The following is a 14,370-nucleotide window of genomic DNA, read 5'->3' as shown; positions in this document are numbered from 1 at the left end:
GGGCATGTGCCCCGGGCCCCCCTCTCTCCGAGGGCCCCCCCGCCGCTGCGCGCATAACCTCTGATGAATTTTTTTTTTTCTTCCTCTTTTTTTATTTTTTTTAATGGCGACGGCGGCGGGGGGGGGGGCGGGTTGCGGGCGGCCAGGTTCAGGGCTCCCTTCGTTGGTGGGGGGAGCAGGGAAGCAAAAAAAAGAAGAAAAAAATATATATATACTCACCTGATCGCTGATCCGGCGTCCCTCCTCCTCCCTCCTCTCTGCACTGTTAACACTGAATGACAGGCGTGATGTCATCAAGGCACGCCTGTCATTCAGTGAGGAGCAGCGCGCAGAGGACCAAGAAGACAGAAGAGAAGAAAGAAGCTAAAAGAAAGGTAAGTAAAAAAAAGAAAAGGGAATAACGCAGAAAGGCACAGTATGGAGGAAAAAGGGGTAGAAGAGAGGCACACTACTGAGGATAATAGGGGAGAAGAGAGGCACACTACTGAGGATAAAAGGGGGAGAAGAGAGGCACAGTAAGGAAAAAGGGGGAGAAGAGAGGCATACTATGGAGGAAAAAGGGGTAGAAGAAAGGCACACTACTGAGGAAAAAGGGGGAGAAGAGAGGCACAGTAAGGAAAAAGGGGGAGAAGAGAGGCACACTATGGAGGAAAAAGGGGGAGAAGAAAGGCACACTATGGAGAAAAAAGGGGGAGAAGAGAGGCACACTATGGAGGAAAAAGGGGGAGAAGAAAGGCACACAATGGAGGAAAAAGGGGGAGAAGAGAGGCACAGTAAGGAAAAAGGGGGAGAAGAGAGGCACACTACTGAGGATAAAAGGGGGAGAAGAGAGGCACAGTAAGGAAAAAGGGGGAGAAGAGAGGCACACTATGGAGGAAAAAGGGGGAGAAGAAAAGCACACCATGTAGGAAAAAGGGGGAGAAGAGAGGCACAGTAAGGAAAAAGGGGGATAAGAGAGGCACAGTAAGGAAAAAGGGGGAGAAGAGAGGCACAGTAAGGAAAAAAGGGGGAGAAGAGAGGCACAGTAAGAAAAAAGGGTGAGAGGCACAGCATGAGAAAAAAGGGGAGAGAAAGGCACAGTATAAGAAAAAAGGGTGAGAGACACAGCATGAGGAAAAAGGGGGAGGGGAGAGAGGCACAATAGTGGGGACAATTAATTAATTTAAGATGGGGTGGCTTGGGCGCTACTGAATGTGGGGGTGAGTTTGGGGAGAATGAGGTCCCTTTATTAAATGTGCCTATGAATTATTTAATGGCAGTGACGGTTGCGGGAAATAGGTATATTTCTGAAATGTAAATACTATTAATTTATTGCTGGGGCTGTTTGTAGGGAGGGAAATAGGTTTATTTATTAAATGTGAATGCTATTATTTTAATGTTGGGGCTGGAGGCCTAATTATTAATCATGGGTGGTACTGATTTAACGCCGGGGTGGCTGTCATTTTCTAAATGTACCCATTTTTTTTTCCAAATAGGGCCCCTTACATTCCAGGATCTAGATAAGCCACTAAAGAAACCTGCAGCACAGGTGGTGAAAGTGAGAAGAACAGGTAGGAGAGAGCAGCAACGTCTGTGAAATGTTGTGATTCTAGTGGGACAATTCCAATTTTTGGTGAACGTTCAATGGTGTACACAACAATGCAGGGTTTTTTTGTCTATAGGAGGGTGGCCTGGCCATGCCCAATGATGCATTATCAATGGTATTTTAATTTGCGGTATCATTGCTAGTTTTAATGTGCATTATAAATTTTATATTTAAAGTGCGGTATCATTTCTAGTTTTAATGTGCATTATAAATTTTATTTTAAAAGTGCGGTATCATTGCTAGTTTTAGCGTGCGGTATCATTGCTAGTTTTAGTGTACGTTATCAATGGTATTTTTAATGTGTGATATCATTGCTAGTTTTAGTGTGTGGTGTCAATACCCATTTTAATGTGGTGTTTTGGGGATTGTTTTAATGTACAGTATTTTAGTTTGTGGAAGCAATGATTTTTCTTATGCAGACAACCTAAGCGAGCCCTCTGGGAGAGCTGTAAGTTTCATACTGTGGGCTGTAGGTGATGTAATGCAGGATGTGTCCCTATGCCCTTAATTTTAGATTTTAGGGGCCCCGGGCCCCCCGAAGCCTTAATCCAGCTCTGCTTTTATCTTATCTATTGCCTGCAATTTAAGTAACTTTTTTACACATGCTTTACAAAGACTAGCGCCTTCCCCCATCTCAGGAATGTGATACTATCTTGCTACCTACACTACAATGGACTCTAGCTTCTTTCCCCCAATCTCTCTCTCTCTGTCTCTCTCTATGCTTGGCCTGTATTATCCCTTAGGCCTGAACACGTTTCTTTCTTCCACATGCTCCCCTTATACACATCCTCTTACGTACAAACACATGTGCATATAGACATTTATCTTTATTACACACATACATTATGCATGCTCAACTAGCTTCCTCTCAAACACATCCTCTTTGCACAAATCATATTTAAACACACACAAACATGTGCTTGCTTAAACACTTTTCTCTTTACACATTCAAACACATTTAAACACATTTACTATTTAAACACACAAAAACATGTGCTTGCTTTTAAACACACATGACACAAAGAGCAATGACTGATAAACACTTTCTGTCTTACAGCTTACACATTATATATATTATTAGGGCACAGTTGTGCCCTTATATTAAGGTTGAATCTATTAAACAACATCCCGCCATGATAATTTTGTGAGAGGGGGGCATGGTATTCAAGGGGCTACATTTTAAAAAATATTAGAGCTATTAAGCTGAAATTTGGCATGAACCATCTATGTGCCTCATGCCAAGTTTCAGAATAAAAGAATAAAAATTGACAAATTAGGGATAATCTAAATTTGAAAATCTAGCCGTTTTTTTTCATTTCCTATTTTGCAAAAAGACTCAGATTTTCTCTTTTTTTGAGAGCGTAACTCAGTATACATGGTGCTTTCAGACTAAGGGTTTGCTTTGTTAGAAAGCTATTATGGCTGAGGAGTGCTTTTGAGGGTTTCAAATTTTGAGAAACTTACAGTCTTTTTACTATTAGGTAAAATGTGGCCCATTTTAAATATAGAGGATTTCACAGAATTTCATAAAGTTGCACATGTCAAATAGAGGTGTGTGCGTGTGAATTCAAACTGACTTCACAACAGAGTACAAATATCACTGACCTCTCTCGCTAAAAGCTTTCCTTCTGTGAGCAAGTGAAATTAGCCATATTTGCCGGTTATAGGTAAGATTGCTTGAGTTTCAGGGCTGAGGGGAACACACACAAACATTTTTAGCCCTGGCTCCACTCTCTTTACAAAGTTTAATCCCTTTGAGCTGGTGCCAGTGCGGCTGTTACAGTTCCCATTTTAAGCCTCCTGCCCTCGGTGATATCACTTAATTTATTCACTTCACTTGGCTTGGGGCTGGAGAATTAAAAGTGGTCTGTGGTCACTTGTAATTAAAGGGACGAAGTTTGTTATTTTGGAGATGGCAATAGAGCTGTGTCAACTGTTTGGTTTTATAGATTATTTCAGCGCAGTGCCGCACCCGTTGGAACTGTTAAAATTGTTCGCTCTCCTGTATAGTAAGTCTCTCACAAGCAGTTATTTCTCAATAAGTGAGAAGCCGGCTAAAAGCTCATCTCTGGGGAGTAGATGATGCTTATTCTCTGCTGTTGCTAAGCGTGTCTTAGTCTACCATGTGCACAGCAACCTGTCAAAGCGGCAGTAACCTCCGGCCCCTCAACAGTTTGTTGTCGGAGATCAGACGCAGCAGTTATGTAGTGGTATATGAGCCCAGAAGAGTGGTGCCTGGGTGGCAGTTAAGAAGATCCACTGTGACGCACCTGAGGGAAGTGGGGGGGTGTGAAACATGGATCTCGGGGCTGTCAGTAGTGCAGACACGGGAAGCGCCAGTAATGGGGTTAGGTGCACTGGGTGAGAGGTTGAGGTCAGGTACTCAAAGGTGCCAGCAAAGAAGGAGAGGAACTGAGTGTGGTATAGTTGATTTTGGATTGGATTCGAGGATATACCAGAGGGCAAGTTCGTGACGGAGGCAGGTCTGGGCATGAAGTCTGTGAGGCTGCAGTAATGGATGCTCGGCATTAAGTGCTGGAGCCTGTGGAGCTGTCAATGCATTGGGCTAGTGGTAAAGCTGTAGCAGTTGACTAGCTGACGTCTGAGATGGAGACCCATGACTGTTGGATCCCTTGTAATTGTCCTTAAGGTTGGTGCAAAAGTTCTGGAGACTAGTAGCATAAGGTGTGCAGCAATGGAAGGATGGGTTTTTGTCTTGATCATGCCATATTAATGGTGTGGTCTAGTAATATATAGGTGTTGTGTGCTCCCCGAGCCATCTTTTGATTATGAAAACTGTTAAGTTCTGCACATGCATGGTTCTGTCTTGTGCCCAATATACATAACATATCCCATTTAATGTAATACTTTTTGGAGATAAACAAGTGTTATATTTGTCATTACCTGTGGTGATTGTAAGGTACACCTCCCTGTTGATGATTGTGTTTCCATCAAACAAAAAAGAATAACTTTGTCTAACTCTCTTTCCCACTAACCTGGTTGGTGGATGTAGGCATTAAAAGATTGGGATGAAAGTTGTATTGGTGAACTAACCCTTATAGTGTACCTGTCACCAGGTGCTCTAGTCTATTCATTTTTCTTAACTACCTGGGAGAGCATTTTATGCTACTTATACTAAAGATCTGTCACTTGTTGGGTGCAAGGCGCAGTCCTGTCTCTGGCGCTATGGTCATTGGCATCCTCTTGTAGGTTAAACTTTAGTCTATGTAGTTTATACATGCTGTTCAGATTAAGGTCTTTTACAAAATCTAATCCTCCTCAGTCTGATCTCTGATCAGCACAGGAGGTGACCTACTGTTTAGCTTAATGATAGATTTGTGGAATCTAGATGCAAGCAGTTCATCCAGGTCAGTGTCCAGACCTCCAGCTGCTACGTCCTGGACTTTGCTACTCGATTCCTGAGGCGCCCTCGCTGCTCCGGCTGTTGCCTCTCCCTGGCTGTGCCCCTGGGCCTGGAGGCATCCACGGCCTCGTGCCTCATCAATACTGGCCTCCATCTTTGTTGGCCTTAGTGCCCCAGTCTCTGCCTCATGCCTCCGTAGGCCACCCCACGTGCCCCTGCCCTCCCCCACCTACAGCCCTTACTGAGGCCTACTGACCTCACCCAATGTCCTGACCCGCCTTCGGGTCCATCTGAACCCGTTCTGGACCGTTCATACCGCCTGCATTACCCTCCGGGTCCACCTGAACTCTGGTCCGTTTGCCTCGACCCTCCGAACTCTGATCCCCCTAATCGTTGGACCCCTGGACCTCTCCTGCTCCCTGACCTTTCCTGGTTCTGGTCCCCACAAACTACTCCTGCGATTACCTGGAACTCCTTGTCCCGTGTCCTTCGTCTCTCCTGGTACGGAGGACTCCCCATTTTTTTCTTGTGTTTTATTCCTTGTGTTTTATTTTATTTATTTATCTTTCCACGCTCCGTTAGTGTCACCTAACTTTACTCGAGGACTCTCCTCCTGCCTCCATTGCCTCTTCACTCTCACTCCTGCCACACATCTCTCACTATGGCGCCCCGCTCCTTTCCCATTCCCATCCTTTCCCCGAGTCACCCTTACTGGTCCTCCTCTCATGGTCCCTTCTCTTTCCCGGGCTCCAATAACCTCTCCCCCACTCCCCCCCACTGGTCCAACTCTCACCCCCCCCTCGCTCCATCAACCCCGACAACCTTATCCGCATCTCCCCTCATCCTTCCCTCCCCTTCTCATGTGCCCTCTGGAACTCTAGGTCCATTCGTAACAAACTGACCTCCATCCACGACCTCTTTATCTCTAACTCTCTCAACCTTCTTGCCATCACTGAAACCTGGCTCACTCCCTCTGACACCACCTCACCTGCTGCCCTCTCCTATGGGGGCCTCTCCTTCACCCACTCCACCAGACCGGACGAGCGTCCAGGAGGTGGAGTGGGCCTCCTCCTATCCCCCTGCTGCACTTACCGGGTCATTCCCACCGTACCTTCCCTCTCTTTCTCCTCCTTTGAAGTTCACTCCATCCGTCTCTTCTCTCCTATCCACCTCTGCGTCTCCGTCATCTATCGTTCCCCTGGCCCTACCTCCCTTTTCCTGGATAACTTCGCTGCCTGGCTCCCCCACTACCTTTCCTCTGACCTTCCTTCCATCATACTCGGCGACTTCAACATCCCTATTGATAACTGCTCTGACCCTGCCACCATCAAACTTCTCAACCTCTCCACCTTCCTTGGCCTCACCCAATGGACCTCCTCCCCCACCCACTGTCTTGGCCACTCCCTTGACCTAGTCTTCTCTCACCTCTGCGATCTCTCTGATTTCTCAAACTCTCCCTTCCCACTCTCGGACCACCATCTCCTCTCCTTTACTCTGTCCTCCTCCCCTGCTCCCCCCCCCGCCGAAAGTCACCCTTACCAGACGCAACCTTGAAGCGATTGACCTTACCTCTTTCTCCTCCTCTCTTGATTCTCTCCTCTCTCCCCTCCCTTCCCTGGCCTGTCCAGACCAAGCGTCCTCTCTCTACAACCATTCACTCACTACTGCCCTGGATGCTGTCGCCCCCGCCGCTCCTATCCGCCGCCGCCTTATTCCTCAACCATGGCACTCCAAACTCACTCGCTTCCTCCAAAAGTGCTCCCACACTGCCGAACGCCTCTGGGGGAAATCTCGCTCCCTCGCTGACTTCCTTCACTTCAAATTCATCCTCTCCTCTTTCTGCTCTGCCCTCTCCTTTGCTAAACAAACCTTCTTTAAATCCCTCATCTCTTCTCAGTCCTCTAATCCCCGCCGCCTCTTCGCAACCTTCAACTCCCTCCTTTCTCCCCCCCCTCCTCCAGTCCCACTTTCCCTCACCGCTGCTGACTTCGCCACTTTTTTCTCTTCCAAAATTGAGGCCATCAGACTTAACATCTCTTCTTCCTCCCCCTCTCCCCCTGCCCTTATTGCTCCACCCCCATCCAACACGCAACTCTGGTGCTCCTTCCACCCCACATCTGGCGATGAAGTTCGCTCCCTTATTCTTTCCTCTCCACCCTCCACCTGTCCGCTTGATCCCATCCCCTCTAACCTCCTTTGTTCTCTCTCTCCTACTGCCTGCTCCTACCTTGCACACCTACTCAACTTATCACTCGCCTCAGGTGTTGTACCTTCCTCATTCAAACATGCTCTCATCTCTCCTATCCTCAAAAAACCCAATCTTGACCCCACCTCCCTCGCCAACTATCGCCCCATCTCACTTCTCCCCTACGCCTCCAAATTACTTGAGCGGATAGTCTGCTGTCGTCTCACCAATTACCTCTCAGACAATTCCCTCCTCGACCCTCTCCAATCTGGCTACCGCCCCCTCCACTCTACAAAAAACCGCCCTGGCCAAAGTCACCAACGACCACCTCTCAGCCAAATCCAGGGGTCACTTCTCCATACTCATCCTCCTCGACCTCTCTGCGGCCTTTGACACTGTGGATCACCTCCTCCTTCTGCAAACTCTTCTCTCTCTTGGCCTCTTTGGTTCTGTCTACGCCTGGTTCTGCTCTTATCTCGCCAACCGCACCTTCTCTGTCTCCACATCTGGCTCTGCCTCCACCCCCTCCCCTCTCCCGGTTGGTGTCCCTCAGGGCTCTGTTCTCGGCCCCCTGCTATTCTCGCTCTACACTTCCTCACTCGGGACTCTCATCTCCTCCTATGGTCTTCAGTATCACCTCTATGCTGACGACATTCAGCTCTACGTATCTTCTCCTGATCTCTCTCCCACTCTCCCCTCTCGTGTATCTGACTGCCTCTCTGCCATCTCCTCCTGGATGTCCTCGCGCTTTCTCAAAATTCATATCTCTAAAACTGAACTAATTGTCTTCCCTCCCCCCAGGCTCCCCTCTCACCACAACCTCTCCATCATGGTTAATAATTCAACCATCTCCTCTGTCACCCAGCTCCGCTGCCTGGGTGTCACCCTTGACTCCTCTCTCTCCTTTGTCCCCCACATCCAATCTCTAGCCCAAACCTGCCGCTTCCAGCTGCGTAACATTGCCCGCATCCGGCCCTTCCTCTCACAAGATGCCACCAAAACCATCATACACGCTCTCATCATCTCCCGCTTTGACTACTGCAACCTTCTCCTTACTGGCCTCCCCCTCTCCCACCTCGCCCCCCTTCGCTCTGTTCTCAATGCGGCCGCCCGACTCATCTTTCTCTCACGCCGCTCCTCCTCCGCCTCCCCTCTCTGCCTTGCCTTACACTGGCTCCCCTTCCCATACAGGATCCTTTTCAAGCTCCTCACCACCACTTACAAAGCCCTCTCCCAGTCTACTGCCCCCTATATCTCCAACCTCCTCACCATTCACACCCCTGCCTGCTCCCTGCGCTCGGCCAATGACCGTCGCCTCTCCTCCACTCTGATCACGTCTTCCCACTCCAGAATCCAAGACTTCTCCCGAGCTGCTCCCCACTGGAACGACCTCCCTCCCTCGCTCCATCCGTCTCTCACCCAGTCTGTGCTCCTTCAAACGGGCACTCAAAACTCACCTGTTCCTCAAAGCCTACCAACAATCCACTTAACCCTTACCTTATTGCACCTTCGCAAACATCCTTCTCTCGTTCTCCCCTCTCTCCACCAGCCCCGCCTTTCTCTCCCTTACTTTAATGGCTCCCTCCTGTGCCTGTTTGTCCACCCTCCCTTAGGATGTGAGCTCGTATGAGCAGGGCCCCTCTCCCCTCCTGTCTCCATACCTGTTCTTCTACTCCATCTTCGCTCATATGTCTGCCTGGAGTTCTGAAGTATTGGTACTTTGTGTTTATTGCTCTGTACTATGTCACCCTGTATGGTCTCCTGTTTGTATTATGTACAGCGCTGCGGAAACCTTGTGGCGCCTAACAAATAAATGATAATAATAATAATAATTTTCTACAGTGGTTACCCCAGAACAGTTGAACATGTAAACAGCTATATTATCTATGTCCCTAAAGGTTGTTCATTACAAGCATAGTCAATTTACTGTTTGGAGCAGAAGGTATGCATTGTATAAATGTCGCCTCATAGCTAAAATAAACCCTCATCTGTTGAATGGCTTCATATGTGAGGTTAGCTGGTGCATTCATGATTTGATACAGCCTGTCATATATCTGCTGTAGGAAACATCTGTGTCTTATCTATAAATGTCCTTTATTAAAGGATTATTGTTTAGATCCTAGGGAGTTAGAATTCTCTGGTTTATGTTTATGGGTGATACAAATGGTTATAACAACATCCTGAATTCAACATCCAGTATTCCAAATGTGATCCTTAGTTGATTTATTTAAATCCCCTTCTGAGTAATGGCAAGCACTTGCTATATATAGCAAATGGCAATAAATTAAAATAAAATATTTTTAAACCATTAAAGTGGGCCTTTTCCCTATATACACTTGTACTTTAAACAGATAATTCAATATACAGCACTGACATGTTACAGTGGCATAGTTTTCTTTATAATCTCCTTTATCCAAGGCAGCATCACAATGGCTGTCTTCTGGGCAATTATCCAATAGCATTAATGATCATCCCATGTACTGGCAGATTCCACCACAGTGCGTCTGCATTACTATACATTTTTTTTTACTTTTGCATCAAGCAAAGCAGCTTACCATTCAGCAAAATGTTGATTTAAGTTGTGCATCTTCTGATTAGCGGCAGTGATGGCATTGAAATCTCCCCATTGGAGGGAGTTTTCCCAAAAACACATGTCAAGTTATTCCTCGTTAGTATAGTGGTGAGTATCCCTGCCTGTCACGCTGGAGACCGGGGCTCGATTCCCCAACAGGGAATCCTTAATGTTTTTTCTTTTTTCTGTAACATAAGCACTTGTGGGAAGTGTTGCATGCTAGTACGATTATTTCCTGCCATGATGCAGGAAAAGACAGTAATATTTATGCATTAACCTTAGTTTAAATACAACTTACCTTTTTTGCCCACATTTAAAGTTTATGTACACTTTCTTTTAAAGTCATTTAGAAAAAATAATTTTGGCCAAAAATTTTATTTATCAGGTGACTAACAAATACTTTAGATTAGCCAAATACATTAAAAATTCCCAATTTTAAAAAACATATACTATTGTCCTCTAAGCCAAAATATTTTGTGTCAGTTGTTTTTCGTCATTTAGCAGGGCATTTTTAATGAGTGTTAATGGCAAAAGATAACAGAATTAAAGCAAGCCATTATTATGCATAAAAAGGGATAAAAATATGCAGGAAAATATAGCTAAATATATTTCTTGAAAGGGATAAGAAACATCTTTTTGAAATGTTTTGGAGCATTAATTTCATAAAATGTCCTTCGAGTCATATTGTAGTGTAGCAGATTATCCATGCATGACTGTACAGTAGTGTCTCCTGACGAAAACCCAAAAAACAGTGGGCAAATATATACTGTGCCAGGAAAATACTGCTTTAGCTTAATCTTACACTCTCTTTACTCAGGGTCATGTAAATAATGCAGTGTATGTTTTTTTTCAATTCTCTCTGTTTGGCAACAATCCCGCTAACTACACATTTTCTTTTACTTTTGCATCAAGCAAAGCAGCTTACCATTCAGCAAAATGTTGATTTAAGTTGTGCATCTTCTGATTAGCGGCAGTGATGGCATTGAAATCTCCCCATTGGAGGGAATTTTCCCAAACACACGTGTCAAGCTATTCATCGTTAGTATAGTGGTGATTATCCCCGCCTGTCACGCAGGAGACCGGGGTTTGATTCCCCGATGGGGAGTTTTTAACTTTTTTTCTTTTTACTGTAACATAAGCACTTGTGGGAAGTGTTGCATGCTAGTACGATTATTTCCTGCCATGATGCAGGAAAAGACAGTAATATTTATGCATTAACCTTAGTTTAAATACAACTTACCTTTTTTGCCCACATTCATAGTTTATGTACACTTTCTTTTAAAGTCATTTAGAAAAAATCATTTTGGCCAAAAATTTAATTTATTAGGTGATTAACAAACACTTTAGATTAGCCAAAAACATTAAAAATTCCCAATTTTAGAAAACATATACTATTGTCCTCTGTGCCACAATATTTTGTGTCAGTTGTTTTATGTCATTTAGCAGGGCATTTTTAATGAGTGTTAATGGCAAAAGGTAACAGAATTAAAGCAAGCCATTATTATGCATAAAAAGGGATAAAAATATGCAGGAAAATATAGCTAAATATATTTCTTGAAAGGGATAAGAAACATCTTTTTGAAATGTTTTGGAGCATTAATTTCATAAAATGTCCTTCGAGTCATATTGTAGTGTAGCAGATTATCCATGCATGACTGTACAGGAGTGTCTCCTGACGAAAACCCAAAAAACAGTGGGCAAATATATACTGTGCCAGGAAAATACTGCTTTAGCTTAATCTTACACTCTCTTTACTCAGGGTCATGTAAATAATGCAGTCTATGTTTTTTTTCAATTCTCTCTGTTTGGCAACAATCCCGCTAACTACACATTTTTTTTTTACTTTTGCATCAAGCAAAGCAGCTTACCATTCAGCAAAATGTTGATTTAAGTTGTGCATCTTCTGATTAGCGGCAGTGATGGCATTGAAATCTCCCCATTGGAGGGAATTTTCCCAAACACACGTGTCAAGCTATTCCTCGTTAGTATAGTGGTGATTATCCCCGCCTGTTATGCAGGAGACCGGGGTTCGATTCCCTGATGGGGAGTTTTTAACTTTTTTTCTTTTTACTGTAACATAAGCACTTATGGGAAGTGTTGCATGCTAGTACGATTATTTCCTGCCATGATGCAGGAAAAGACAGTAATATTTATGCATTAACCTTAGTTTAAATACAACTTACCTTTTTTGCCCACATTCATAGTTTATGTACACTTTCTTTTAAAGTCATTTAGAAAAAATCATTTTGGCCAAAAATTTAATTTATCAGGTGATTAACAAACACTTTAGATTAGCCAAAAACATAAAAAATTCCCAATTTTAGAAAACATATACTATTGTCCTCTGTGCCACAATATTTTGTGTCAGTTGTTTTACGTCATTTAGCAGGGCATTTTTAATGAGTGTTAATGGCAAAAGGTAACAGAATTAAAGCAAGCCATTATTATGCATAAAAAGGGATAAAAATATGCAGGAAAATATAGCTAAATATATTTCTTGAAAGGGATAAGAAACATCTTTTTGAAATGTTTTGGAGCATTAATTTCATAAAATGTCCTTCGAATCATATTGTAGTGTAGCAGATTATCCATGCATGACTGTACAGGAGTGTCTCCTGACGAAAACCCAAAAAACAGTGGGCAAATATATACTGTGCCAGGAAAATACTGCTTTAGCTTAATCTTACACTCTCTTTACTCAGGGTCATGTAAATAATGCAGTGTATGTTTTTTTTCAATTCTCTCTGTTTGGCAACAATCCCGCTAACTACACATTTTTTTTTACTTTTGCATCAAGCAAAGCAGCTTACCATTCAGCAAAATGTTGATTTAAGTTGTGCATCTTCTGATTAGCGGCAGTGATGGCATTGAAATCTCCCCATTGGAGGGAGTTTTCCCAAAAGCACATGTCAAGTTATTCCTCGTTAGTATAGTGGTGAGTATCCCCGCCTGTCACGCAGGAGACCGGGGCTCGATTCCCCGATGGGGAGTTTTTAACTTTTTTTCTTTTTACTGTAACATAAGCACTTATGGGAAGTGTTGCTGCTAGTACGATTATTTCCTGCCATGATGCAGGAAAAGACAGTAATATTTATGCATTAACCTTAGTTTAAATACAACTTACCTTTTTTGCCCACATTCATAGTTTATGTACACTTTCTTTTAAAGTCATTTAGAAAAAATCATTTTGGCCAAAAATTTAATTTATCAGGTGATTAACAAACACTTTATATTAGCCAAAAACATAAAAAATTCCCAATTTTAGAAAACATATACTATTGTCCTCTGTGCCACAATATTTTGTGTCAGTTGTTTTACGTCATTTAGCAGGGCATTTTTAATGAGTGTTAATGGCAAAAGGTAACAGAATTAAAGCAAGCCATTATTATGCATAAAAAGGGATAAAAATATGCAGGAAAATATAGCTAAATATATTTCTTGAAAGGGATAAGAAACATCTTTTTGAAATGTTTTGGAGCATTAATTTCATAAAATGTCCTTCGAGTCATATTGTAGTGTAGCAGATTATCCATGCATGACTGTACAGTAGTGTCTCCTGACGAAAACCCAAAAAACAGTGGGCAAATATATACTGTGCCAGGAAAATACTGCTTTAGCTTAATCTTACACTCTCTTTACTCAGGGTCATGTAAATAATGCAGTGTATGTTTTTTTTCAATTCTCTCTGTTTAGCAACAATCCCGCTCACTACACATTTTCTTTTACTTTTGCATCAAGCAAAGCAGCTTACCATTCAGCAAAATGTTGATTTAAGTTGTGCATCTTCTGATTAGCGGCAGTGATGGCATTGAAATCTCCCCATTGGAGGGAATTTTCCCAAACACACGTGTCAAGCTATTCCTCGTTAGTATAGTGGTGATTATCCCTGCCTGTCACGCAGGAGACCGGGGTTCGATTCCCCGATGGGGAGTTTTTAACTTTTTTTCTTTTTACTGTAACATAAGCACTTATGGGAAGTGTTGCATGCTAGTACGATTATTTCCTGCCATGATGCAGGAAAAGACAGTAATATTTATGCATTAACCTTAGTTTAAATACAACTTACCTTTTTTGCCCACATTCAAAGTTTATGTACACTTTCTTTTAAAGTCATTTAGAAAAAATCATTTTGGCCAAAAATTTAAATTATCAGGTGATTAACAAACACTTTAGATTAGTCAAAAACATAAAAAATTCCCAATTTTAGAAAACATATACTATTGTCCTCTGTGACAAAATATTTTGTGTAAGTTGTTTTACGTCATTTAGCAGGGCATTTTTAATGAGTGTTAATGGCAAAAGGTAACAGAATTAAAGCAAGCCATTATTATGCATAAAAAGGGATAAAAATATGCAGGAAAATATAGCTAAATATATTTCTTGAAAGGGATAAGAAACATCTTTTTGAAATGTTTTGGAGCATTAATTTCATAAAATGTCCTTCGAGTCATATTGTAGTGTAGCAGATTATCCATGCATGACTGTACAGGAGTGTCTCCTGACGAAAACCCAAAAAACAGTGGGCAAATATATACTGTGCCAGGAAAATACTGCTTTAGCTTAATCTTACACTCTCTTTACTCAGGGTCATGTAAATAATGCAGTGTATGTTTTTTTTCAATTCTCTCTGTTTAGCAACAATCCCGCTAACTACACATTTTCTT

The 14,370-nt window shown here is 43.1% G+C and overlaps 2 non-coding genes across 2 annotated transcripts; both read left to right on the top strand.

Annotated features, from left to right (window-relative positions):
* The first annotated feature begins 11,682 nt into the window (after positions 1 to 11,682).
* TRNAN-GUU (transfer RNA asparagine (anticodon GUU)) lies at positions 11,683 to 11,754 on the top strand. Its single transcript has one exon. It is a non-coding gene; the product is annotated as a tRNA-Asn (tRNA).
* Positions 11,755 to 13,565: 1,811 nt separating this feature from the next.
* TRNAD-GUC (transfer RNA aspartic acid (anticodon GUC)) lies at positions 13,566 to 13,637 on the top strand. The gene has a single exon. It is a non-coding gene; the product is annotated as a tRNA-Asp (tRNA).
* The last annotated feature ends 733 nt before the right edge of the window (positions 13,638 to 14,370 follow it).

The sequence above is a fragment of the Mixophyes fleayi genome, chromosome 10, assembly GCF_038048845.1.
Source record: "Mixophyes fleayi isolate aMixFle1 chromosome 10, aMixFle1.hap1, whole genome shotgun sequence".
Taxonomy (NCBI): Eukaryota; Metazoa; Chordata; class Amphibia; order Anura; family Limnodynastidae; genus Mixophyes; species Mixophyes fleayi.
The sequence above is the reverse complement of the archived record's forward strand: the minus strand, read 5'-3'. Positions and strand labels throughout refer to the sequence as shown.